A 25,836-nucleotide genomic window follows, 5' to 3' on the forward strand; every position below is an offset into this window, starting at 1 on the left:
ATTATTATTATTATTATTATTATTAAAGTAGGGTGGCCATATGAACATATGAAAAGGAGGACAGGGCTCCTGTACCTTTAACAGTTGTATTGAAAAGTAAATTTCAGCAGGTGTCATTTGTATATATGGGGAACCTGGTGAAATTTCCTCATCACACCAGTTAAAGCTGCAGGTGCCCTGCCATCTTTTAAATTTGGTCACTCTAGTATAGCTCCTGCAGCTTTCACTGTTGTAATGAACAGGGAATTTCACCAGGTTCTCCATATATACAAATGACACCTGCTGAAATTCCCTTTTCATTACAATAGTTAAAGACACAGGAGGCCTGTCCTCCTTTTCATATGGTCACCCTAATTAAAGTCACCCAGTGTGTTTCCTTGGCCGAGTGGGGACTACTTCTGATGTCACTAGAAAGAGAGATTTCACATTGTTCTCTCTGTTTCAAAAAGAGTCAAACACAGCCTTGAGATTGCATGCTTGCATCCGTGAGAAGAATATGATGTACCAAGTAAAAAGCAACAGATACATACACACACATAGTTCTAGTTTAAGGTCGCTCGCATTGCTTGCTATGCATTCCTTAATAATGAGAACACTAGAGACAAAGAGAAGGGTTTTATCCAATGAGACAACGAATGTAACAGGTGATTTATGATTGTATGCACTTTCTCTGGTAACCTAACATGCTACTAAAAAGGGGGTGCTATAAATGTAATGACGTTGATCAATGACAAATTGAATGCACTTTTTTCTGATCAAAAGACTACAAATGTTTCCAGTATATTTTGATCGGGGTGCTCTGGTTTGATTTGATGCTAGAGTGCCCAATACTGCAGTATTGTTCTAATAAAACTTGGCTAAGTTGGATTCTCGACCCCATGTGAGTTTTGATTGGGATATACGCGCCGGGGCCAGGACCTGCAAACCCTAATTGAGGGACAACACTTCCAGTCCAACACCTTAGCCACTACGCCACACTGGCTCTCGTGTGTTCTGGGAGTTATAGGGTTAATAGTTATATAATATTTCAAGGGTTTTAGTCCTAAAATATTGTTCTCAAGTGTTTCTAACACATGCCAATAATTGGCATGTTTTTTTGTTTAAATGTAAAAGCGTTGCTCCGGCCTGTTCCATTCTATTCCGGCTTTTACAAGGTCCCAACGAGAAGAGAAAAAGACATCACAGCCAGCAGCAAACAAGGGGAAGCCAAATGTGGCGCAGAATGTTTCCCCTGTCCTGCTTGGAGAGATGCAGAGCAAGGATCTGGCTTTAACCATCTAAGGGTTAAAGAAGTGAACTAGTTTCCTAGAGAGGAAGAGGATTTCGGGAGGGGCCGTGTCCTCCACAGGAAATGCTCTTTCTTCCTCCCCCAACGCCAAAGGCTCTTCCTGTTCCGCCTTTTTCCTTCAGAGGAAAGAGGTCTTTTAGCTTCTTCCAGGTGCTGCATCAGTGCTTCCTGGGTGGGATCAGGTGAGACCCCCCCCTCCCGCCTTGTGCTTTGGGGGGCCCCTGGGCTACAAGGGAGGGAGAGGGAGAGACGGACATGGGGGACAAAAGAGAGAGGAGGGATGGGAAGACCCCAGAGGTTGGGGAAATGCCCAAATTCAACCTCTCCCACACTAGAGGCATTCAGGAGGCAGCTGGACAAACATCTGTCAGGGATGCTTTAGGGTGGATTCCTGTTGGACTCGATGGCCTTATGGGCCCCTTCCAACTCTGCTAGTCTATGATTCTATGAACCCCCAAAGTGTCAGAGGCAAATCTGAATTCACATCATGGCGGTGACGTGGACTCCCTCCCCTGCTCCATATCACCCCAGATGGAGATAACCGGTGAGGCTGGTCCATTTGGGATTCCTCCCACAATGTCACGGACCATCTTCCTTTCCTCCTTTTAGCAGACCAGGTGGACCCTTTGATTTAGGAAATGGGAAGGAGACGTTTCGAGGTGAATGGCAGTGCTCATGCGATGTATCAACCGATGCACTGATTAAACTGCTCTGTATTGACTAAAATCCTTCCCTCAATCGGATACTGCCCCTCCTCCGCAAATGGGGGGTCCCCTGATTCAGTTCTGCCTGGGGTTGAGACACTCCCCTCGTTCTCTGCTCTGTTGGATCGGCTGGGCTGACAAAAGCAAGCAACGGTACGCAGAGGCCTTGTTCAGACAACACGCTAAACCATGCTGCTTAACCACAAAAATGGTTAATGAAATACACTAAAGTTAATGTCTCCCTTCAATCTTCTCTTCTCCAGGCTAAACAATCCCAGTTCTTTCAGTCTCTCATCATAGGGCTTTGTTTCCAGACCCCCTAATCATCCTCCCTGCCCTCCTCTAAACCCCTTCCAGCTTGTCTGCATTCTTCTAGAGGTGTAGTGCCCAGAACTGGATGCAGTGCCCAAGATGAGGCCTAAACAGTGCCAAACAGATGTTAATCGATACCATGAGTGATTTGCTTTTTTTGCAGCCACACCACACTGTTAGAATCATAGAATAGCAGAGTTGGAAGGGGCCTACAAGGCCATCGAGTCCAACCCCCTGCTCAATGCAGGAATCCACCCTGTTGCTCTATAATAACTTCAAGATCCTTCTTGCTTGTACTTTGTGGTTAAGCAGCATGGTTTAGCGTGTTGTCTGAACCAGGCCAACGAGAGAGATGAGGGACGAGGTGCCCCACCACCAAGGCCGGCCCTCCCAGGAGACATGTGATTCTGGGAGTCCTGAAAGGGGAATGCGTTCTTTGCTTTTAAAATATTATTGGCAATTTACTGCTTTGGGGAGAGGTGCTTGTGGCTGTTTTTGCTAAAGGCAGCAAATGATCCTGGGCCAATATTGTGATTCTGGTCTTAAGGGAGAGGCGGCTGGAGAGGAGTTGTTTTGAGAGGGAGGAGAAGGCTGATCATAATATATAAATGAGGAAGAGGGGGGGGGATAAAACAGAATAAAAGGCTGTTAAAAATCCTCAACTGGAAGAAAAGGAAACTTCAACAGAACAGAACCGGTGAATCTGTTTCTGTGGGGCACAAAATTTGTAGTCTCGTTAGATGGAGGATGCTTCCTATGAGACCTTTTCCTGTGGTTCTTTGAGGCACCTCCCAGGTATGTTAGTTAGGATTGGAGCCTCCCATCTACTGAGGCAGTAGACCTCAGAAAATCGGGGAGAAATTTTAGAAGAGCATAAGAGCCCTGCTGGATCAGGCCAAGGGTCCATCTAGCATAGCATTCTGTTCACACAGTGGCCAACCAGCTGTTGTCCGGGAACCCGCAAGCACAACACAGATGCAACAATACCCTCCCACCCATGTTCCCTAGCAACATAGGCATACTGCTTCTTAGTAGTAATGGGTCTTTTTAATTATTTAATGTAAAACACAATCTGTCTAAAGAAAAAAGTATAGATTCATCAGAATTTCTAGCTTCTGTGTATATATGAATTCGGTTGATTAAAACATTAACCTCCCTCTGAAGGAGCAGGTGCGTAGCTTGGGAGTACTCCTAGATCCATCCTTGTCACTGCAGGCCCAGGGGGACTCCGTGGCCTGGAGTACTTGGAGCCAGCTTCAGCTGATCCACCAGCTACAGCCTTTCCTGGACAGAGACAACCTAGCCACAGTAGTGCATGCACTGGTAACTTCCCGATTAGACTACTGCAATGCATTCTACGTGGGACTGCCCTTGAAGACAACTCATAAGTTGCAGCTAGTGCAAAACTCAGCAGCTAGACTGCTCACTGGAACATCCTATAATAATAAACTTTATTGCATATTAGCCGCATGGGCCATTCGCAAACAGACGAGACAATAACATACCCGCCGCGAGCTTGCCACTAGCCAGCAGAAGTGCTACAAAAAAGAGTTACTAGGTTATAATTACAATGTTAACCAACATATAATATTGGTTATTAGAATTTAATCGTTTGAGTCAATCAATAGTTTCCGGACCTCCATCGCCCGCTGTACAAACTTGGCAGTCCTAAATGATGTGTAATAGTCTGTACCAACCAAAAGTGTTTGAACTACACCTTTAGATGACATGAAATTAAACCTGAGAATTAAAGGCTCAAGGTAATGTTTCCTCAGCTCCGCATACCTTGGGCACTCAACTAGGAGATGAATTATATCCTCAGCTTTAGGGCAGCCTGCTGGGCAATCTACATCGGCGCTAGGGTGATTTTTATAGCGCGCCTTCACCTCCATCAGCTGGAGTGAATTTAACCTGCACCGAGTAAATAGCCATCTCAGCTCTTGTGGCATTCCAGAAGTTAAATACAGGGGAGCCTTTCCCGGAGCAGTAATGATACTTTTATAGAGCCCATTTGAGCGGCTCACTTCGACCGCTGCCATAGATGTCTGAATATCACAGTCATACAGCTTTCTAGAAATCTCATCCTTGGCCCCATCAAACCCCCTCGTAAGGAGGAATGCTTGCGAGACCATATAACACTGGTCTTAAAAGAACTGCATTGGCTGCCTATACACTTCTGGTCAGAATTCAAAGTGCTAGTAATGACATATATTTGTCATATATGTCATATATATAAATGACAGACATTTGTCTGTCTCTTCTGCCAAGACTCTTGTTCATGCTTTGGTTATTTCTTGGTTGGACTACTGCGACCTTCTTCTCACTGGCCTTCCTTCTTCTCACATCAGTCCATTGGTTTCTGTTCACCACTATGCTGCTAAGACCATCTTCTTGGCTCGATCCAGAAGGAGAGGCAGGTAACAAATTATTATGATTATTAATTTTCTCCAAGCTACACATGCCCTGTTCTTTCAGTCTCTCCTCATAGTGCTTTTATTTCCAGACCCCCTGATCATCCTCATTTAAACCAATGTAAAGATAGTTTAACGAAAGATGGCAGCAGAAGAACGTGTTGCAGGCAGGATGAGTCAAAGAGGTAATTTGATGAGGAGTAGATAAAGCCTGAGCAATAGGCTAAGAAAGGGGATGTACTTTTAGTGGGATGAATGGTTAGAGATGGACTCTAGTTTCTCTTTGAGTCTTGGTATTTGTCTGCAATACCTTCCAGGACAAGACCTGCTTACGAGTTCAAGTCCTGCACATTTCTTCTTGCACTGCTTATATGATCATCACTCTACAGAGCCTTTGCAGCACTGTTTCATACGGCAGTTTTTGCTCAGGTACAGAAGAGGGAAGGGTTTCTTTCACCCCTTTGGAGGTGTCCTTGGAACACGGATTAAAGATGGCAGAGCAGGGCTCCGCTGGCCCTGAACCAAAAAGAGACCCTGTTGCTGTTAAGACTGAGAGCAGTGGGGAATTCTGGGAAATAAAAGTGCAGAAGGTCCAGGGTGAGGACATGGTCAGCTCAGACGTGCAGCTCCAGCGTTTCAGGCAGCTCCGCTACCAGGAGGCTGAGGGACCCCGAGAGGTTTGCAACCAACTCCACAGTCTTTGTTGTCAGTGGCTCAAACCAGAGCGACACACGAAAAACCAAATCCTGGACCTGGTGATCCTGGAGCAGTTCCTGACCATCCTGCCAGTGGAGATGGTGAGCTGGGTGAGGGAATGCGGAGCGGAGACCAGTTCCCAGGCGGTGGCCCTGGCAGAAGGCTTCCTCCTGAGCCAGGCAGAGGACCAGAGGCAGCAAGAGCAGCAGCAGGTGAGAGCATTGCATCCAAAGGGGCAGGAACGGGAGCAAGGATATCTTAAAATTGTCCACTGGTTGCCCAACCCATCCTGGAAATCGTCCCAGGAGAGATGTCCCATACCTCACCCCCAACGTTTTTGCCTCTCTCACTCCTTTACTAACCTGACTCATCATTCCATATCTTGGATCTCCATTGCTGCTTCAGGTACGGAGTCTGTTTGCAGAAGTGGGACCTGATTTCCCTGCAGCTGAGAAGACTCCATCAGACACCAGACAGAGCCCCCCACCAAGTGAGATCTGGCAGGATCATGATGGATGTGCCGCCTTGCAGGGTAAGGATTAATTTGGGGTGGGTGGGTGCATTTCAACCTGGACTCGTTCTCTGGAGAGTGTAAGAGATCCTTGGTCTCCTTTGATGTTCCCTCAGGAGGAAATTGCTTGCCTCCAGCCCTTTCTTCAATTCAAAACTACCTTTCATTTCCAACATGCAGAGACTTTATACATGGAATAGTGTTTCTATTCAAATGGATCTCTGCCGTCTCAAGTAATAAGATAGCACCTTGGTTTGCAGAGACTAAGCTTAAAATGTGAACACTACCTGACTCTAATTTCTAACCCTTGTCTGAGATCAGTCCTTGCACGATTCAAGATGCAACAAATGAAAACAGCGGTGCTAGAAGGGCGTTTTAATAAAATTCCTTATGCCTCGTCACTCTGCCCTTGCCGTAGTGGCAAAGTGGAGGATCTGCCTCACTATTTGTTCTACTGCCGTATCTTTTCTCAAATTCGTTCTAAATATTTAGATCGGTTTTTTGAGAATAAGCCCAGCGGGTCCGATTCAGAAAGAATATACTTTTTGTTTACATGCAATAACAAGGCTGTCGTATTGGCACTGGCCAACTTCGCTCTTACAGCCCAAATGTACAGAGCAAAATGTCTGACCTTGCATGTGTGATTTGTTTTAGCATTGCTTTTATTATGCTTGTTGTAACCATTGGTTGAAACGAGAAAGCTTTATTACTACTTACACGGAAATCAATAGTTTGATTTGTGGCCAGGAGCCCAAATGAGGAAGTGTGAATTTTTACCCAACCAAACTATAAAACTGCAAATTAAAAATAAGACATCTCGTAATGCTCAGGTGTCCTTAGACTTGCATCACCTCCAGTGCCATTTGGTGTATTTTACTGGGAAGTAAGTCATTTTTGTGTTGTAAGGTACCTACTTCCTTGAAATTTAGGATTGTAATCTCAGCTAGACTTAAGGATTATCCCAGGCAAATGGATAATCCCCCTGCTTGCTCCCGGTGTCCCCTGTGTGTCATTTGGATGTACAGGGATGATCCCGGCATATAGGCCTGGTCTAGCCATGGCCTCAATCTCTTGAGACAAAAATGTGCTATTGGCTTCTGTGGAGGAACCCAAAAGGGTGGGTCCCCTTTGTTCGCTGAATGGTGGTCAAAGACTCTCAAGACATAATTTCTCTCATTTTAGAAAAGGTTTATTATGAGCAGCCTGCAGTGCTGCAAGGTGGCAACCCCTAGAGGATCTGAAGGACTGCCCACAAGTTTCAGGAAAGGCTAACATACTTATAGGGTCAGTTCCCCTTAGAGACAACGGCAGAACCTTCCTGCCAATCATAATACAGTTTTGCAATACAGTAACCAATGATAGACAAGGCATTTAAGCATGTGCAGAGTGCAAATAATTCTAAGACTCAGAAAACAATACATAGATGGGTATTGCAATCATTTAAGCAACCAGACCTCCATCTGTTTCCTTTTTGCACTTCAGCTTGCTTTGAAAATATCTCACTCCACCCTCTAACTGTTTCTGTTGAGACACAGTCCTGTGACATGTATTTCAACATAGACCATCAGTTGTGAAAGTGGTTGCAGCCTTAATATATGTCAGTTATCTCTCGGTTGGACTACTGCAACCTTCTTCTCTCTGGCCTTCCTTCGTCTCACATCAGTCCGCTGGTCTCTGTCCACCACTCTGCCGCTAAGATCATCTTCTTGGCCCGCCGCTCTGACCATGTCACTCCACTTCTGAAATCTCTTCATTGGCTCCCAATTCACTCCAGAATCCAATATAAACTTCTCCTGTTGACCTTCAAAGCTTTTCACGGCCTAGCTCCTGCCTATCTCTCCTCTCTCATCTCACACTATCGCCCCACTCGTGCTCTCCGCTCCTCTGATGCCATGCTTCTCGCCTGCCCAAGGACCTCCACTTCCCTTACTCGGCTTCGTCCTTTTTCTTCTGCTGCCCCTTACGCCTGGAACACTCTTCCAGAACACTTGAGAACTACAAACTCAATTGCTGCTTTTAAAACTCAGTTAAAAACTTTTCTTTTCCCTATAGCCTTCAAATATTGAGTTTGTTCTGACTCTATCCTGTTAGCTTCACCCTACCCGGTGCCTGTTTACACTTCCCTGTGCCTGTTTGCATTCTCCTTCCCTCTTTATTGTTTACTACAACTTATTAGATTGTAAGCCTATGCGGCAGGGTCTTGCTATTTACTGTGTTATCTGTACAGCACCATGTACATTGATGGTGCTATATAAATAATAATAATAATAATAATGATGAAAGCATGAATCTTACGATTTATAATGAAAAGGCCAAAGCAGTTTATTTTCTTATACCTGTGGGCATAGGTAAAAAGACCACCCATCTTGATTGCCTCGACACTTCCCATCATCTTTGTCTGTTGCAGGGGAGAGAATGTTGCCAGCCATGGGTACTCAGCCATCTCTTCTTCTTTGTGATGGAGTGGAACCAGACCAGGTAAGGAGGGGGGATCACTGCGGAGACAGGCAGGGAGCAGCCTGGATGCCTCCGTCCTCTGCTCCCCTCCTAGAACGAGGACGCAGCTCTCTCCTTCGGTTGGCTTTTGGTAGAGGTCACACGGAGAGCCCTTGTGGATCCGACCAAAGGCTCATCTAGTCCAGCATCCTGCTTTCTCACCTTGGCTGCCCAGATGCCTCTTGGGAAGTCCACCAGCAAGACAGGACAGCCGGAGCCATGATCAGGGGTCTGGAAACAAAGCCCTATGAAGAGAGACTGAAAGAACAGGGCATGTTTAGCCTGGAGAAGAGAAGATTGAGGGGAGCCATGATGGCACTCTTCAAATACTTCAAAGGTTGTCCCACAGAGGACGGCCAGAATCTCTTCTCGAGCCTCCCAGAGTGCAGGACACGGAATAACGGGCTCAAGTTAAAGGAAGCCAGATTCCGGCTGGACATCAGGAAAAGCTTCCTGACGGTTAGAGCAGTGCGACAATGGAATCAGTTACCTAGGGAGGTTGTGGGCTCTCCCACACTAGAGGCCTTCAAGAGGCAGCTGGACAAGCATCTGTCAGGGATGCTTTAGGGTGGATTCTTGCATTGAGCAGGGGGTTGGACTCCATGGCCTTGTAGGCCCCTTCCAACTGTGCTATTCTATGATTCTATGATTCCCCCAGCAACTGGTTTTCACAGCAAGCAAGGCTGAATCCTGCAGTAGAACACCCAGCCACCTCATTTAATGACCCTGTTCAGACACTAAGCCACAGTGGTTAAACATTTTTAGCTAAACATGGCTTAACGTGTCATGTGAATCATTCCTAACCATAGTGGCTACGTAACCATGGTTTAAAAACACAGTCACTAACCATTCGCTGCAAAGGGGTGAGTGGCCTAACCATTAGTGTGTTGCCTGAACAGGCCCTATGTCATCCTTAAGAAGGAAACATTTTCTTTTGTTTTTCATGCAGGGTCTGGTGACTTTTGAGGAGATTGCCATGTGCTTCACGGAGGAGGAGTGGGCCCTGCTGGATCCTGACCAGAGAGCCCTGCACAGGCAGGTCATGGAGGAGAACCGGGGGATCGTGGCCTCTCTTGGTAAGGCTCCCGTTTTTCCTGCTTAATGATAATATTGTGTTCCAAATGCAACCGTGATGAGGAAGGGTGTATTCACATTTTTTCCACATATCCTGTATGATTTATTTATTTAGTACTTTGAGGCTGCCTTTTAGGGCATAGCCCTCAGAAGGCAGCATTCAAAAAGAAAATAAGATAGCTTAAGTTACATGAAAATCCTCAAATTTATATTTATTTATTTATTTATTTATTTATTTATTTATTTATTACACTTATATACCACCCCCATAGCCAGGGCTCTCTGGGCAGTTTACAGAAATTCTAAAATTAAGATAAAAATGAGTATACAAAATTTAAAATTCTAAAACACACATATACACATAAAGCATTTAAAACCGTTAAAAAACTAAACATGTGGGTAATTAAGATGTGCCGCTATATGTCTGGGCAAAGAGGAAAGTCTTAACCTGGTGCCAGAAAGATAGCAGCATTGGCGCCAGGCGAGCCTCGTCAGGGAGATCATTCCATAGTCCGGGGGCCACCACTGAAAAGGCCCTGCCCTTCATTGCCATACTCCAAGCCTCTCTCGGAGTAGGCACCCGGAGGAGGACCTTAAATGTTGAACGTAGTGACCGGGTATATTCACGTCGGGAGAGGCGTTCCGTCAGGTATTGTGGTCCCAAGCCATGTAAGGCTTTATAGGTCAAAACCAGCACCTTGAATTGGAATCGGAAACATACAGGCAGCCAGTGCAAGTGGACCAGAGAAGGTGTTATATGGTCGAACCTTCTGGTTCCCGAAATCAATTTGGCTGCTGCATTTTGCACAAGCTGCAGCTTCCGAACTGTCTTCAAAGGCAGCCCTACGTAGAGTGCATTGCAGTAATCTAACTTGGAGGTTACCAGAGCATGGACAACTGAAGCCAGGTTATCCCTGTCCAGATAGGGGCGTAGCTGGGCCACCAACCAGAGTTTGTAAAAGGCACTCCGTGCCACTGAGGTCACCCGAGCCTCAAGTGACAATGATGGATCTAAAAGAACCCCCAAGCTACGAACCTGCTCCTTCAGGGTGAGTGCAATCCCATCCAGAACTGGTAGAAATGCTTAAGCAGTATTTTAAGACAACAACTTAAACCCTCAAGATACGTTAAGACAAGCTCAGAGTCTCCAAAAGAACAAATCCTGCCAGACTAGTCTGAACTCATGCTTTGATCGGTTAACCTCTCTTGTGGACTATGGGAATGCTGTGGACATAATATATCTTGACCAGCTTTTGACAAAGTACCACATGACATTCTGATCAGCAAACTAGTTAAAAGTCGGGTAGATGGAACAACTATTTGGTAGATCCACAGTTGGCTACAGAATCGGACTCAAAGAGTGCTAATCAATGGTACCTTCCCAAACTGGGGGGAGGTAACGAGTGGGGTGCCGCAGGGCTCAGTCCTGGGCCCAGTGCTCTTCAACATTTTTTATTAATGACTTGGATGAAGAGGTGCAGGGAACGCTTATCAAATTTGCAGATGACACAAAATAGGGTGGGATAGCTAATACTCTGGAAAACAGAAACAAACTTCAAAGTGATCTTGATAGGCTGGAGTGCTGGGCTGAAAACAACAGAATGAAATTGAATAGGGATAATTGCCAAGTTGTACACCTAGGAAAAAGAAACCAAATGCACAGTTACAAGATGAGGGATACTTGGCTCACCAATACTACAAGCAATAAGGTTCCTGGAATTGTTGTAGATCACAAGCTGAATAGTGTGGTGATGTGGCTGCAAAAAAAGCAAATGCTATTTTGGGCTGCATTCATAGAAGTATAGCTTCCAAATCGCGTGAGGTACTGGTTCCCTTTTATTCGGCCCTGGTTAGGCCTCATCTTGAGTATTGCGTCCAGTTCTGAGCTCCACAATTAAAGATGGATGCAGACAAGCTGGAGCATGTTCAGAGGAGAGCAATAAGCAGGGGTCTGGAAACAAAGCTCTATGAGGAGAGACTGAAATAAATGGGCATGTTTAGCCTGGAGAAGAGAAGATTGAGGGGAGACATGATAGCACTCTTCAAATATTTGAAAGGTTGTCACAGAGAGGAAGACCAGGATCTCTTCTCAACTATCCCAGAGTGCAGGACACGGAATAATGGGCTCAAGTTACAGGAAGCCAGATTCCAGCTGGACATCAGGAAAACATCCTGACTGTTAAGAGCAGTAGGACAATGGAACCAATTGCCTAGGGAAGTCGTGGGCTCTCCCACCCTAGAGGCCTTCAAGAGGCAGCTGGACAGCCGTCTGTCAGGGATGCTTTAAGGTGGATCCCTTCATTGAGCAGGCGGTTGGACTCCAACTCTACAGTCCTATGATTCTACGAAAGCTGAACCCAGATCTCCATGGTCCCAATCAAATGCATTGTACCACATGAACAGCCATTTAATGGCAGTCAGCAGATGCAGTTCAACACATGGTAAAAACTGCATCCCATCCAAGTCCTTTCTGTTTTTCCTTTTAACAAAATCATTAACTCACAGTGTTCAGTTATTTGAAATTCTATTGCTAACTCAGGTTTTTACCGATTTCTTGTCTTCATTCCTGAATGTGAGAGATGCAAAGTCAAGAATAAGAAAGATCCATGTGGTTCTCCCTTATTCCAGTCTCCGTGGTCTGTTTTCCAAGTGCAGTTCTTCCCTTTCTTGAAATCAATAATTGTAGATGCTCAATGATTTGATGTTCCATTGCTAACCCAGGCTATTACCAATTTCTTGTCTTATTTCCAGAATGTGACAGATGCGAAGTGGAGAATAAGAGAGAACCATGTGGGCTATCACCGAAAAGATACAGATGTAAAAATAGAAAACTGCAAATTACGAAAACTGAAGCAAATTGGAATAGGAGGAATAATTCTTTTGCTTCTCAGGGCAATGGCTCCCATAATACCACAATCCAAGAAACAATACATAAGAGACAGGAAAAAAATGCATTCCATATGCTTAGGAAAACTTTCAATTCTGATTCAAATACTAGAGCTCATTCCAAAATTCACACATCAAAGAAACCATATAAATGCCTGGAGTGTGGGAAGAGCTTCAGGCAAAAGATGCATCTCACTTGTCATCAAAGATTCCACACAGGAGAGAAACCTTATCATTGTTTGGAGTGTGGAAAGAAATTTAGTCAGAAGCTAAGTCTGACTCGTCATCAAAGAACTCATACAGGGGAGAAACCATATCTTTGTTTGGAGTGTGGAAAAAGCTTTAGTCAGAAGGCAATTCTTACTTCTCATCAAAGAATTCACACAGGGGAGAAACCATATAACTGCTTAGAGTGTGAAAAGAGCTTCCGTGAGAAGGGAACTCTTACTCGCCATCAAAGAACTCACACAAGGGAGAAACTATATCATTGTTCTCAATGTGGAAAGAGCTTCAGTCAGATGTTATCTCTCACTAAACATCTTAGAACTCACACAGGGGAGAAACCATATAAATGCCAGGAGTGTGAAAAAAGCTTTATTCAGAAGATACATCTTACTCGTCATCAAAAGTTTCACACAGGAGAGAAACCTTATCATTGTTTGGAGTGCGGAAAGAGCTTCAGAGAGAAGACACATCTCATTATTCATCAAAGAACTCACACAGGGGAGAAACCATACAAATGTTTGGAATGTGAAAAGAGCTTCATTTCTATGTTATCTCTCACTCGACATCAAAGAACTCACACAGAGAATAATCCATATAAATGCTTGGAATGTGGAAAAAGTTTCACTCAAAGGCAGTATCTCGATTCTCATCAAAGATTTCACTCAGGGGAAAAACCATATCGTTGTTTGAAGTGTGGAAAGAGCTTTACTGAGAAGAGGAATCTTACTTCTCATGAAATAATTCACTCAGGGGAGAAACCATATCATTGTTTGGGGTGTGGAAAGAGCTTCAGTCGGAAGCTAAGTCTCACACGTCATCAAAGAACTCATACAGGGGAGAAACCATATCTTTGTTCGGAGTGTGGAAAGAGATTTAGTCAGAAGCTAGGTCTCACTCGTCATCAAAGAACTCATACAGGGGAGAAACCATATCTTTGTTTGGAGTGTGGAAAAAGCTTTAGTCAGAAGACAATTCTCACTTCTCATCAAAGAATTCACACAGGGGAGAAACCATATAACTGCTTAGAGTGTGAAAAGAGCTTCCGTGAGAAGGGAACTCTTACTTGCCATCAAAGAACTCACACAAGGGAAAAACTATATCATTGTTCTCAATGTGGAAAAAGCTTCAGTCAGATGATATATCTCACTAAACATCTTAGAACTCACACAAGGGAGAAACCATATCATTGTGTGGGTTCACACATAACGCAAAGCCATCCCTGTGAATAAGCTACACAGTGCAAGTTGTTTGCTGAACAACCCATGGGATGCCCAACAGATAACTGGGTCTGGCCAAGGTTGTTCTCCCCCTCCTTGATTTTCCTGCATGTATCTCAGGGGACTATGCAGCAAAACCATTTGTCTCCCCATTCCCATTGCTACCCATTTTTGTCCCCGTTGTTTAATTATTATTTTTCAGTGCTTCCAAAATGCGTAATTGTGGTCACTCCAATTATATCCCTTTTTGTTCCCTGACATTTTATACTTTTCAGTGCCTCAGAAATGTGCAGTCACTACAATTCTGGAAGGATGTTTAATTAGGCAGTTTAGTTGGTCCCCGTGAGGGGTGGGTGCACTTATTAGTATTATTTGTTGGATATGACTGTGTGATCATTTAGTGTTATATAATTTGCAAGTTATGTATTTTACAGTTTATATGAAAATTCAATAAATAAATTTTTAAAAAAAGAAAAAGAAATGTGCCGTCAACATTGTAATTTTTAAAATTATTAATTTGTGTGGGTCGTTCATTGGTCCAATAGTGTGCCCTTCTAGCTGTCCCCTATGTGTAGTCTTGCCTGGTCCATTTCCTTGTGTGTTTCTGGAATAGGTAACATACAAGGAAACTGACAAGGCGAGATCACATAGAGTAATTTGCGCATAATCCAAAGGACCAGGGGGAATAAAATACTATGGAGGAAGGAGGGACTTGATAACACAATTCAGAAGCACCAGAAAAGGAGGGGGGACCCAAAGGAGTAGGTGCACCAAAAATCTCTGCCATGCTGATATGATCTACTCAATTTCAAGTATTTGACTGCACTTGTTAGTGTCCCCCACCTTTTCAACACTTCCCTAAGTTTGTAGCTTCTCCGACAAAGGGACTCTCCCTCCCCTTCTTGTGGCTCCTTTTAATAGCAGTTACTGCTCCTGCTACTGTGGTTCCTTGACAGGTGCTTTTAAAATTTTATTTGTAATCCATAAATGTTCGCAAATTTAATAGTTGGGAAGTAAATGGGGTCAAAATTTGTGCAAATTGAGTGGCTCAGAAGTCCATGGAGGGGGGATTTCTGCACCTGCATAAACTGCTCCATTGCTGCAGGTGCTTAAATTTCCCCTCCATGTCTTTACCAGCTATTCAATTTGCTCAAATTTCACCCCTATTAACTTCACTGCCATTAAATTTGCATGACTTCCCTTCTATTTACCCTCCAGTCCTAAAAGTGCGCAAATCTTCCCAACCTTTTTTGTTAAAAAAACCCTTAGAGTGGAGCAAAGAGGGTTCTAGCTCCAGCAGTACCTCTACCTGGGGCCCCATTTATGCTATCCCATACAGCTGCCTTCTCAGGGTTTCCTTTAGAATGGACAGGGAGCCACTGTAACTGCAGCAGTCAGTGCTCCAAAAGGGAGCCACGGAAAGGGTTAAAGGGGTCCGGAGTTAATGCCTCCCCTTTCTGGACTTGCTCAAGACTCGGAGAAGTATTAAAAAGATGAAGATACTGAGATGGTAAGGGGAGTAAGCTCCTTTCTGGGTGTAATCTCTGTTGGCAAAGATTTATATTTATTAATTAAATTTATATACCGCCCCATAGCCGAAGCTCTCTGGGCGGTTTACAAAGGTTAAAAACAGTGAACTTTAAAACGTATATAAAATTTAAAACCATCAAAAATAAAAAAAATAGTATAAAACAATATCCATTTAAACAACAACAGTTCTGGGGTCCATTAAAAACAAACAAACTTAGCATATGTTGTTAAATGCTGTTAAATGCCTAGGAGAAGAGAAAAGTCTTGACCTGGCGCCGAAAAGATAACAATGTTGGCGCCAGGCGAGCCTCGTTGGGGAGATCATTCCATAATTGTGGGGCCACTACTGAAAAGGCTGTCTCCCTTGTTGCCATCCTCCAAGTTTCACTCGGAGGAGGACCTTAGATATTGAGCGCAGTGTACGGGTAGGTTCATGTCGGGAGAGGCGTTCCGTCAGGTATGGTGGTCCCAAGCCGTTTTGGTAACGTACGCAGTGTGTTTTGTCTTGTTTTTATTTTATTTATTTTATTACATTTATATCCCACCTCTTTTCCTCCAAGGAACCCAATGCAGCATACATAATCCTCTCCATTTCATCCCCACAACGATAACCCTGTGAGGTCGGTTAGGCTGCGAGTTCATGTCTGGCCCAAAGTGAGCTTGGATGGCCAATCTCCGGAGTCCCTGTCCAACTCTCTAACCACTGCACACTGGTTTTGTTTTCCTATTTCATCCTTGGTCAACAAACACCATGGTATCCGTTTTTTCTATAATTGTCTTAAGCACACTTGCTTGGTGTTAATAAATGTTTAAAACATCGCCTGTGTGCATCTATTTACACAGTAACTGAGTTGAGTGTAAAATGACTGAGTCCTCAGCATCAGAAAAACCACATTCCTATAGACCCCAATGCAGACAAAGAGCCGGAGCTTATGAAGAGAGCAAGAGGTCTGCTTAATTTAGTTTATTATCTGTACATTATTTCTCCTACACTTGCAAACAGCTGTCGCAGGGCCACCATACCCCATACTCCCATGGAGTAGTTCCTCCCTCCTCCTGCTTCTGCTCATCATCCACACCACGCTGGGGTACCTCTCCTGCACCAGTCGCCTGACGCGCCCCCACCTAGTCGACCAGTCCTTCCTGGGTGCAGATCCTTCAGTTGCAACACACCTGGGCCCGGTGCCTCCTGAGCCCCAAGTGGAGCAGACGACGCAAAAACAGGCCTCCCATGCAGGCTGGCATGGAAGATGGATGCAACTGTGGCCGAGGCACATCTTTAGAGTAGGCTTTCTGTATACGCATCCCTCCCCACCCCATGTAACGCACTCATAGAACACTAGAGTTAGAAGGGGCCTACAAGGCCATCGAGTCTAACCCCCTGCTCAGTGCAGGAATCCACCCTAAAGCATCCCTGACAGATGGTTGTCCAGCTGCCTCTTGAATGCATCTAGTGTAGGAGAGGCCATGACCTACCTAGGTAACTGGTTCCATTGTACTGCTCTAACAGGAAATTTTTCTTGATGTCCTGCACATCCCAGGGTGCAGGACACGGACTAATGGGCTCAAGTTACAGGAAGCCAGATGCTGGCTGGACATCAGGAAAAACTTCCTGTCTGTTAGAGCAGTACAACAATGGAACCAGTTACCTAGGTAGGTTGTGGCCTCTCCCACACTAGAGGCCTTCAAGAGGCAGCTGGACTGTCATCTGTCAGGGATGCTTTAAGGTGGATTCCTGCATTGAGCAGGGGGTTGGACTCGATGGCCTTGTAGGCCCCTTCCAACTCTACGATCCCTCCCTGAAGACCCCATTTTGCTTCTCCTTGGCTCACTCTTTCTTCACTTCCTTCTCTTTTTCCCCCCTGCCCCCTTACGAATCTTCAAGAGACAGTGCCTATTGCTTTGCGGGTCATTCCGCAGAACACATGTAGTTGCAGGGATGACCCAAGGTCTCCTTGCTATAGCAATGTCAGGCCACTTTTGTAACTGGTCACTCACACTGGGCAAGGCTCCTGCAGCTTTCACTGTTGAGATGAAGAGGGGATTCCACCAGGTGCCGCAGGCATACAAAGCACCCCCGCTGAAATCCCGTTTTCAGCACAACTGTTAAAAGATACGGGAGCCCCTGTCCTCCTTTTCGTGTGGCCACCCTACTGAACAGGCTCATGCAGAAAACAGGAATCATTGCCAGCAGCAGAGGAAGCCAAAAAAAACAACCGGTGTGGTGCAAAGCAAGGTCTTTCCCCAGTCAGCTTGGAGAGATGAAATGATGGCCCTGTTTGGCCTTCTAAGAGTTAAAGAAGTGAACTGGGTTCCTAGAGAGGAAGGGGATTTGGGGCGGAAAAGGGGGGGGGACGAGTCCTCCACAGGAAATGCAACACACACACCTGCAAAGGCCCTTCCTGCCCCGCCGCCTTCTTCCTCCAGAGGGAAAAGGTCTTTGATCTTCCTCCAGGTGCTGCATCGGGGCCTCCTGGGTGGGACCAGGTGAGAGACCCCCCCACACACCTTGTGCATTGGGGGGAGGGGAAGGGGGGACATGGGGGGCAGGAGAGGGCGGGCGAATGGGAAGACCCGTGGGGAGGGAGAGGATGCACAAATTCAATCCCAAACGTATCGCAGGGGGATTTGATTTCGTGTCAAAGTCTTCATTATTTGAATGACTGGTTTTGACATTTTACCGTTATTAACAAAGAAGTTAAGGAAATAAATAATCAATAAATCAATAAATAATCCCTTAGGTTTGGGAACAACCAGGTCAGCCACCTCTTTAAATAACTCTTCTGAAGAACATAACAGACTGAGTAGGTTTAATTTACTTTTAAATCATTTAAATAATAAAATTTACAATTCTTGTTACTGTATCTGAGGCATTTACTATTGTTTTTCATGTATATTTTGGCTAATTGGCCACTGAAGAAGACTATAGTTTGGCCTATTTATTTATTTATTACATTTTTATACTACCCAATAGGTGAAAATCTCTGGCCTTTGCTTATTGTGATTACAGAGCATGGTTTTTATTGTATTATTTTTATTGAATGTGTATAAAAAGTGCTCTTTGTAGATTATATTAAGTGTTAATTTTGAAAATTACACTATGTATTAAATTATATTGATTGATTATTTATTTCTTTAACTTATTTGTTATCAACTGATCAGTTTTGCTTAAGGCTAGCACCTGTTTCTTGTGCTTCGACATTTTACTGCCAGTGGGAGTGAAGGGGAGAGGTGTTCATGGTTTTTTGTTTTTTTTCCCCTAAAGTTGGCAAAAGATGTTGCGTTGACCCTGTGATGCAGGCCTTTAGAGCGAGACGGCTGGAGACCACAGTATAAATAAAAGACCACTCTTCAAATACTTAAAAGGTTGTCACATAGAGGAGAGCCAGGATCTCTTCTCGATCCTCCCAGAGTGCAGGACACGGAATAATGTGCTCAAGTTACAGGAAGCCAGATTCCGGCTGGACATCAGGAAAAACTTCCTGACTGTTAGAGCAGTACGACAATGGAATCAGTTGCCTGGTGAGTTTGTGGCCTCTCCCACACTAGAGGCCTTCAAGAGGCAGCTGGACAACCACCTGTCAGGGATGCTTTAGGGTGGATTCCTGCATTGAGCAGGGGGTTGGACTCGATGGCCTTGTAAGCCCCTTCCAACTCTGCTATTCTGTGATTCTATGATTCTATGATAAAAGAGGTGGGTGGGAAATAAAAGAATGAAAAAGAGTTGTTAAGTCTGAACAGGAGAAAAAGCAAAGCTCAACAGAGCAAGGACCCGAGTTTCTGTGGGGGCGTAAAACTTGTGATCTCCTCTGATGGAGGAGGCTGTCCTGTGAGAACCTTCCCTGTGTCCCAGTATCGCAGCTGTAGCTAGGACAGGAATGGAGCCTCCATCTGCTGAGGTAGTATACCTCTGAAAATCAAGGAGAAATGTTAAAGTCTTTTTGTATTTAAATTATATCACGTAGAACAAGGTCTGCCTAAAGGAAAGAGAAATGTATGATTTCATCAGAATTTCTGATTTTTATGCGGTTATGAATTCTGTTGATGAATACATTAACCTTTAAAAATCAGATGTCTACTCAACAAAGATTTCTACAAATGACTGACAGCTATAATTTAAACCATTTTTAAGGACGTTTAGTGTAAGAGAGGCCTAAGCTTTCACAGAGAGGGTGTGAGGCTGGGGACTTGGATGAAGTTGACAGTGTTTTGGAGTTTTTTTTTTTCTTTTGTTTTTTGGAACACAGATAAAAAATGGCCAAGCAAAACTTAGCTGATGCTGAAGCACAAAGAGGCCCTAATGCCATTAAGACCAGGAGCAGTGGAGAAATCTGGGAAAGGACAATGCAGGAGGGCATGGTCAGCTCAGACATGCAGCGCCAGCGTTTTAGGCAGCTCCACTACCAGGCAGCTGAAGGGCCCCGAGAGGTTTGCCACCATCTGCACAATCTTTCCCGCTGGTGGCTGAAGCCGGAGCGACACACGAAAAACCAAATCCTGGACCTGGTGATCCTGGAGCAGTTCCTGACCATCCTGCCAGTGGAGATGGCGAGCTGGGTGAGGGAATGCGGAGCGGAGACCAGTTCCCAGGCGGTGGCCCTGGCAGAAGGCTTCCTCCTGAGCCAGGCAGAGGACCAGAAGCAGCAAGAGCAGCAGCAGGTGAGAGTATTTCATCCAAGGGCTCAGGAATCGGAGGGAGGAGGTCTGAAAACTAATAACTGTCCAACCCATTCTGGAAATCCCCCGAGGAGAGGTGTCCCATATGCCACCCCCAACATTTTTACCTCTCCATATCTTGGATCTTCATTGCTGTTTCAGGTTCTGAGGCTGTTTGCAGAAGTGAGACCTGATTTCCCTGCAGCAGAGAAGGCTCCCTCAGACACCAGGCAGGAGGGTGACAGACATGACACCGTGCAGGGTAAGCATTAATTTTGGGGTGAGTATATTTCAATCTGGTCTTGCTCTCTGAAGAATGTCGGTGATCCTTGGGTTGCTTTTATTTCTCCCCCCCCAAAAAAAATATTTTTCAGGCCTCCAGCCTTTTTCACAATTCAAAACTGTGTTTAAGTTTCAACACTTGGTGATTGCATACATGGAAACCAAGAATTTGGTTTGTTACCAAGAGCCCAAATGGTGAAATGCAAAGTAAATATAAGACATCTTGTTACACCAAGATCTACTTAGATTTGCATCACTTTCAGTGCAATTCTATGCATTTTCCTCGGAAGTAAGTCTTTTTGTGTTCCAAGTGGTTTACTTCCCTGGAGTTATGGATTGTAATCTCAATCTCTTGAGACCAACATTAGCTGCCAGTCCAGGTCCGGGCCTGATTCAAAGTGCTGGTATTAACATTTAAAGCCCTAAACGGCTTAGGGCCAGGCTATCTGAAGGAATGCTTCCTCCCATATGTACCTGCCCGGACCCTAAGGTCATCCTCAGGGGTCCTTCTCCATGAGCCCCTGCCAAAGGAAGTGAGGCAGGTGGCTACCAGGAGGAGGGCCTTCTCTGCTATGGCACCCTGGCTGTGGAATGAGCTTCCTAAGGAGGTTCGCCTGGCACCTACACTATATTCTTTCAGACGCCAGGTGAAGACCTTTTTATTCTCTCGGTGTTTTAACAGTCTATAAATTTAATCTTAACTTTGCTGTTTTGTATTTGTATTTTAAATTTGTATTTCTGCACTGCTGCTGATTTTATCCTGGTTGGGCTTGTATATTGTGTTTTATATTATCTTTTTATACTGTTGTTTTATACTTTGGATGGTTTTAATTTTGGTGAACCGCCCAGAGAGCTTCGGCTTTTGGGTGGGATAGAAATGCAATAAAAAAATAAACAAACGTTCTACCGGCTACCCATTACTTTTGTCTGTCGCAGGGGCTGGAGTGACGCTGGGAATGGGTACAGAGCCATCTCTTTTTCTTTGTGGCGGAGTGGAACCAGATCAGGTACGGTGAAAGATCAGTGGGGAGACAGGCAGGAAGCAGTGTCAGGGTCTCTATACTCTGCTCACGACCGAGGGCCAGAATACATATCTTTCCTCCTGTTTGGTTCTGGCAAAGCTAAGAGCATATGGAGAGCCCTGCCGGATGGGACCAAAAGCCCCTCTGGTCAAGCTTCCCCTTTCTCACAGGGACCAAGCAGATGTCTCTTGGGAAACCCACAAGCAGGACAGGAGGACCAGAGCTGTTTCCTGCGGTTGATCCCATAGCAAACAGGTTTCACAGCAAGCAAGTTTTAATCCTGCAGTATCCAACTCGCTTCATGTTATCATGGAGGAGGAAACATTTCCTTTTTTTTAACCAGGGTCTGGTGTCTTTTGAGGAGGTTGCCGTGTGCTTCACGGAGGAGGAGTGGGCCCTGCTGGATCCTGACCAGAGAGCCCTGCACAGGCAGGTCATGGAGGAGAACCGTGGCACCGTGGCCTCTCTTGGTAAGGATTCCAGTTTTCTTGATAATGATTGTATCATCTTCTAAATACAGTAATGGCGAGGAAGATACTATTAATGTTTTTGGCACATATCCTATGTTATTCATTTTTTCCTCTATTTGGAGGTAGCCTTTGAATAAATTGCCCTCACAAGGCAGTGATCAAAAAGAAAATAAGATACCTTGAGTTATATTAAAACCATTAAAGAATGAAACACTATTTTAAGGCAGCAGCTTCAAAACTGACCTCAAACATGCCAAAACATGTTCACAAAAAACATTAAGATATCTCAGAGTCCCAAAAATCACCAGCAACACAGCTGATTTGGGAGAGGCACATTTTCACGGCATAATTGAATGCCTTCCCTGCAGGGGCCATGTGGACTTGGACTGAATATTTCAGTACCTCCAGATCTTTTGTATCTGGTCACTCCAGCTAAAGAGGGCAGGGCTCCTGCAGCTTTAACCGTTGTGATGAAGAGGGAATTCACCAGATGCTGCGTGTCTACAAATGACACCTGCTGAAATTCCCTTTTCTCTACAACTGATAAAAGATACAGGAGCCCTGCCCTCCTTTCCATATGGTCACCCTATTTTATCTAGATGGACAATTTCATCCATCTAGCAGAGGCTTCAGGGGAGGGGAGGGAAGGAGGCTGGAGTGGCCATAGGAATCATCATAGGACTCCTGCCCCCAGGAACACCCCCTTTTCCCTTTCTGCATGCTCTGTCTTCCAAGCGTGGAGAGGTAGCCGGCGTGGTTCTCTCTGCTGGCTATGAGAGGGAGGTGGAGAAGGCAGGAAAGTAGTTTCCTGGCTCCAAACTGGGAGCCCTGTCTCTGAGCTCGGTGCCAGGAAACGGAACAATCCTATGTCCCATGAGATGCTATCTACAGGGACGTGAAATTGCTCCCTAAATGACAGTCAGCAGTGACAATTAAACACATGGTAAGAACTGCATCACATCGAACTCTGTTCAGTTCTTCCCTATACTGAAATCAATAATTGAAAGTGTTCAATGATTTGCTAACTCAGGCATTTACCAATTTCTTGTCTTCATTCCAAAAGGTGACAGGTGGGAAGAGATAGAAGCATGGAAGATGTTACCAAAAGGAGAAAGATGTACAAACAGCAAACAGCAGAGAAGGAAAAATGGTGCAAATTGGAACACAAGGAAAAATTCCATTCCTTTTCAGGGCAATGGCTACCATTATATCACAATCCACGAAATACTTCATAAAAGACTGGCAGAGAATAGGCACCATTTGCATAGGAAAACTTTCAATTCTGAATCAAATGTTAAAGATCATTGCAAACTACAGAAATTGAAGAAAACATATAAATGCCTGGACTGTGGGAAGAGCTTTAGTCAAAAGTCACATCTCACTTATCATCAAAGAATTCATACAGGGGAGAAACCGTATTGTTGTTTGGTGTGTGGAAAGAGTTTCAATAGGAAGGAATATCTCACCTGTCATCAAAGAACTCATACAGGAGAGAAACCATATCATTGTTTGGAGTGTGGAAAGAGTTTCAGTCACAAGACACATCTCACTCGTCATCAAAGAATTCACACAGGGGAGAAACCATATCATTGTTTGGAGTGTGGAAAGAGCTTCATTCAGAAGACAGGGTTCACATATCATCAAAGAACTCATACAGGGGAGAAACCATATCATTGTTTGGAGTGTGGAAAGAGCTTCAGTCTGAAGACTAAACTCATTTCTCATCAAAGAACTCACACAGGGGAGAAACCATATCATTGCTTGGACTGTGGGAAGAACTTTAGTCAGAAAACACATCTCACTCATCATCGAAGAACTCACACAGGGGAGAAACCATATCATTGTTTGGACTGTGAAGAGAGCTTCTACAGAAAGGAATATCTTACTCGTCATCAAAGAACTCACACAGGGGAGAAACCATATCATTGTTTAGAGTGTGGAAAAAGCTTCAGTCAGAAGACAGGGTTCACTTATCATCAACGAATTCACAAAGGGGAGAAACCATATCATTGTTTGGAGTGTGGAGAGAGCTTCAGTCAGAAAACACATCTTACTTCTCATCAGAGAACTCATACAGAGGAGAAACCATACCATTGTTTGGAGTGTGGAGAGAGCTTCAGTCAGAAGACACAACTCACTTCTCATCAAAGAAGCCACACTGGAGAGAAACCATATATTTGTTTGGACTGCGGTAATACCTTTAGTCAAAAGAAAAATCTCACTCATCATCAAAGAATTCACACAGGGGAGAAACCATATCATTGTTTGGAGTGTGGAAAATGCTTCAATAGGAAGGAATATCTCACTTCTCATCAACGAACTCACACAGGAGAGAAACCATATCATTGTTTGGAGTGTGGAAAGAGCTTCAGTCAGAAAACACATCTCACTTCTCATCAAAGGACTCATACAGGGGAGAAACCATATCATTGTGTGGAGTGTGGAGAGAGCTTCTGCCTGAAGACACAACTTTCTTCTCATCAAAGAACTCACACAGGAGACAAACCATATCATTGTTTGGAGTGTGGACAGAGCTTCAGTCTGAAGAAACACCTCACTTCTCATCAAAGAACTCACATAGGGAATAAACCATATCATTGTCTGGAGTGTGAAGACAGTTTCAGTCAGAAAACACCACATCAAAGAATTCACACAGAGCAGAAACCATATATTTGTTTGGACTGTGGAAAGATCTTTAGTCAGAAGAAAAATCTCACTCATCACCAAAGAATTCACACAGGGGAGAAACCATATCATTGTTTGGAGTGTGGAAAGAGCTTCAATAGGAAGGAATATCTTACTTGTCATCAAAGAACTCACACAGGGGAGAAACCATATCTTTGTTTGGAATGTGGAAAGAGTTTCAGTCAGAAAACACATCTTACTTCCCATCAAAGAACTCATTCAGGGGAGAAAACTATCATTTTTGGACTGTGAAGAGAGCATCAGTCTGAAGACACTTCTCATCAAAGAACTTGCAGAGGGGAAAATCATATATTTGTTTATAATGTGGAAAGATCTTTAGTCAGAAAATACATCTCACTCATATCAAAGAACTTCTTCACACAGCACAGTTCAATTATGAAATTCACTACCACAAGATGTAGTGATGCTCACCAATTTGGATGGCTTTAAGAGGGAATGGATAAATTCCTGGAGTAGAAGGCTACTAGCCCTGATGATTATGTGTTACCTCCAGTATCCAAGGCAGTAAGCCTGTGTACACCAGTTGCTGGGGAACATGGGTAGGAGGGTGCTGTTGCACCATGTCCTGCTTTGTTGGTCCCTGGTCGACAGCTGGTTGGCCACTGTGTGAACAGAGTGCTGGACTAGATGGACCCTTGGTCTGACCCGGCATGACACTTCCTATGTTCTTATATTCTTAACTCACACAGGGGAGAAGCTATATCATTGTTTGGAGTGTGGAAAGAGCTTCAGACAGAAGAAAAAAATCACATCAAGTCAAAGAATTCACACAGAGGAGAAATTGTAAATTTCCAGTTTTTGAAAATGCATGATCATATCCCCCCCCCCCTCAAACTTCTATTGCATCACATTTTGGTTTATGAAGGAAGGGGGGCTTTCATCAGTTTGGTGATGTTCTAAATAATATGTCAAAACTCAATAAGGTTTTTCTGCCCCATTAAACTCTATGGCAGTTACTACTGTCAAAGTTATGTCATGCAGGCTTCCAAAACTAGAATGCTATTAGTACACCACTGTTTTTGATGCCTTTGATGTTAGAGAAAATCTAGACTATTCTATGTGCAATGCCTCTTCTGTTAGTTTTTCAATGTGATTTCATGAAGCCAGATAACACTACATGTTGCTGTGATGTTATACTTCTGCCATACTGAGTTTATGTTTATAAATGTTCATTCGTGTCATAGATCTGTGTTTTGGTAAGTATCCCTAGGGTGGGAATGATAGATTTGAATGTTTGAACAGATTGGCTGAGATAGTGAGAAGCAGGGGGTGAATATTGCATCCACTATATAAACCGAGTGCTCTTCCTGTGGGAGGCAGAGAGGGATTTGATATGAGAGGGACGAGATG

General features: G+C 44.3%; 1 protein-coding gene and 1 pseudogene across 1 annotated transcript in view; both read left to right on the plus strand.

Moving 5' to 3' along the window:
* LOC134396188 (zinc finger protein 436-like) overlaps positions 1–25,836 on the plus strand; it is a 64,180-nt gene that overhangs the window by 9,457 nt on the left and 28,887 nt on the right. The gene's annotated exons all lie outside the window — the stretch shown is intronic.
* LOC134396261 (zinc finger protein 420-like) lies at positions 4,605–24,843 on the plus strand (annotated as a pseudogene).

This window comes from Elgaria multicarinata, chromosome 3 (assembly GCF_023053635.1).
Source record: "Elgaria multicarinata webbii isolate HBS135686 ecotype San Diego chromosome 3, rElgMul1.1.pri, whole genome shotgun sequence".
Lineage (NCBI taxonomy): Eukaryota > Metazoa > Chordata > Lepidosauria > Squamata > Anguidae > Elgaria > Elgaria multicarinata.